Source organism: Thermobia domestica, chromosome 17 (genome assembly GCF_964235325.1).
Source record: "Thermobia domestica chromosome 17, izTheDome1.hap1.1, whole genome shotgun sequence".
Taxonomy (NCBI): domain Eukaryota; kingdom Metazoa; phylum Arthropoda; class Insecta; order Zygentoma; family Lepismatidae; genus Thermobia; species Thermobia domestica.
This window is the reverse complement of record NC_137470.1, coordinates 61,978,792-61,982,228: the sequence shown is the minus strand read 5'-3', so window position 1 is coordinate 61,982,228 and position 3,437 is coordinate 61,978,792.

Genomic DNA, 3,437 nt, shown 5'->3' with positions numbered 1-3,437 from the left:
TCTTTCTTCTCTTCTCTTCATAAGACTATTAACAGTCAAATAGATAGGTGCAACAGCTTTCTAGTCATATGTGCTACTAATCCTAATTGGTCAAATGTGTACCTCAAACAGAGGATTTAAGATTGAAAAACAAAATAGAATAATATACAGGACACAATCAGGAAGAATAGACATAAGTCGGGAAAAAAGTCAAAATCTGGAAAAAGGCAAAATCAAAGTCGGAAAGGAGTTCAGAGAGGGAAAGAGGGCGAAAAGCCAAGGAGAACAGGGCAAAAAAGTAGAGGAAAGTGGGAAGTGTGAAATGAAAATAGAAAAGAGAAAGAGTATAAAGAAGAAGGGAATATATGTACGTGTAAATGTAACAGAAAGTGTAAGTGTAGTGTGGATGTATCACTGGGCCCACTTAACTCCTTCCTCTTGGAACACCACGAGCTACGAGGTACGCACTATCACAGCCGCTGTCGAACTCCTTTCTTTCTTTCTTGCACACTATTATCAGTGATAAGGGGTTGCCTCAGGCGGAAGCCTAAATAGGCCACAAGTGTTGTATTGGTCAAATAGTGAAAGTGAAAAGTAGAAGCGAAAGTGAATGAAATTTAAATGTTGCGAGTCCAATATGGAGAACGAATTATTTCGGACGGCAGGTAATTGTGCGTTTTCTTTCGTAGAGTGATTATTATAAGAGGCACCACTTCTTATACAACCAATGGAAATTTATTTTTTTTTTCCAGAATGCTACAAAACTGGCTCGCTTGTATCGTCTGCTTCAAGCGTTGTCTACTACCAGCGAAGATTCTTGTCTAGTGATGGGCAGTGGGAATATTCTCGGTGGGAAAGAATTTTTAAAAATGTGAATATTCTCGGGTTTTCTCCCTGGCCTATAAAATCCAGAAAGGGAATTTATTTCCATTTCTTTACTTTATTTTCCAAATTATAAGAACAATATGACTAAATACTTTATTTTAAGATAAGAATTTAAATATTGTGAACATACTTTTTTATGCCCAAATCTTGACAAAATGGTGGACATGTGTCTTCTGGTAGTTACACAACCTATTTTTTTTTATAAGATGTAAAAATGTTTTATCTTTATATCAGTAGTTGAGTCAAGCTTAGAAAATCCACTTACATGTAAATTTAAACTCTTTAGCGGTATAAAAGTATGTGGACTTACTATACCATTTTTGAAACATATTTTCTTTTCTAGAACATTTTGTAAATAAATATCCATTTATGTGTAGTCTCTAAATATAATAAAATATTAATAAAATAACATAACATCGTTCAAAATATAGATTTTAAAGAATCCTCTGGGGACAACTGTAATCATATACTGTGATATAAAAACTAATTTAACTTTGAAATGATAATATAGTAATAGAATGCATTTTTGTGATTGTTCATAAATTCCCACTTTTGGGAATATTCCCGAAAAATATTTTCCCGGGAATTTACCCATCACTAGTCTTGTTTTTCTCGTCATAGGACAGTTTCTGCATGTGGATAAAGCCTTCGCCGTTGTTCAAATTGCTTGCGCGTGCCATTGGTGCACGTGGTCCCGAGTTCGATTCCCGACGTAACAGTGCTAAAAAATTAAGTTTACAATCAGTTACTTTAATTAATTATCCGTCATCAGCGCAGACGTTAGAGGGAAAAAAAGAGAAAAAATTATTATGCCTATAGTTTCGAGTAGCATGTTCTTAATTATATCATATTTTACTTAAATTCTAAATTGCAAAATAAATTAATATCAGTATACCATATGTATTGTAGGAGAGCTGTAAAGTGTTACTATTTTATTTTATTGGAGACACAGTGACATTTCTGTCATCACCGTCTGCCTTGGTGTATAATTAAGTAACATTGAAGTAAAAGTAATAATAACTAGAACCCCTCTTTGTTAATATCAGGGGCGGATCCAGGGAGCAATTGCCCCCCCCAAAAATGAAACTTTCTTATGTTATATATTGTCAAGACCATAGATAATTTATTAATTTGTTTGGTTTAATTTGTAATTTTGTCTTGAGTTTTCGAAAACCTAATTTAATGTTGTTTGTTTGTAAAAAGATATGTGCAAGTAAAACACTACGTGTATATTCCAGATTGTATGCATTCTAGTCCAACAACAAGAGTTTGTTATGTAATAAATTTGTTAACATTCACACTTTCTTCGGACAATGAGGACATCAAGAAAAGTGACATTGTTTCGTGTCATCATGATTGAATTGAGGTTATGAGAAAATGGTTGAATAATATCTTTTCAGATCTGGGACGCACGTGAATGAAAATCGGCCCGAGTGCTGAAATCGTATTACCGGAACGCCAGGAGTCTGAGTTGTATAAAAACCCTTTATTTTATTCAATGAGATCATTCTCTCATTCAATGTTTGGACGAGGATTCCGTCGAGATCATTTCTTCGATATTCAGTCTTAGTTCATTCTCGAAGAGCAGACCTTCATGGATGTATTCATTCATTAAGTCTACGAGCATCCATTCAGTCATTCAGTTATTCGTCGAGATTAAGTATCTTTAGTGTTGTTATTCTGAGAATCGTTAAAAAAAGTATAAACGTTAAGTACAACTGACTGCTGTCTCTGGGATACGAACATTCAGTGCTTTGTTTCAACATCATCACCAACAGCAGGTATGCATCACAACCAGAATCTGTCCTAATCCAATTCGTTATTCATGGTTTATACACTAAACCACTCTCTCTCGAGTCCTCATTACACAACCAACACTTCACACACAAATGTTCATTAAGTTTGTTAAATACACATGTTCTAAGTAGACATTTTTGTTATCATTTTCAATAGGGCTCTGGTTGGCCCTCAAGCAATGCAACCAGTGGTGGATAATCCCCAACTTACCTCTCACATAATGCGAGTACACACAGAGTTGCTTAATGCTAATTAGATCAATCTGAGGAGCTCAGAGTGCTCTACCTAGTCAAATTCTATTAAATTTAAATCAAGAGCAACCCAGGTTGGCAATATATAAATAAACCCATCCCAAAGTTTGGAGCCCTTAAAAGTAGCAGTATGACAACCCATCGCCCCCCCCTCCCAAGAGGTCGGTCCTGGATACGCCCTTGGTTAATATATAAAATGATGGACGAAGTAGAGGTCTGCACGAGCTCAGACGGAGTCCGCGGGCCGGATTCGGGCTTACAAAGCGTAAATCACATCGGGCCTGAGTGGTAAATTTTTAAATATACAACAATATTTTCCTGGCCTAACGTTGTAAATATGCTCTCAAACGATATTTATTGGACTATTCTTTCTGGAGAACTTTCAGAGCACAACTGCATAATTGAACCTCCAATTGCTGTAATCTTAAATAAAAATACAATTTTACGTTAATTATTAAGTTTCTGTAATTCGGGCTCATTTGGTTACCACACCAGCACGGGCCTAAATGTTAAAACATATTTCGG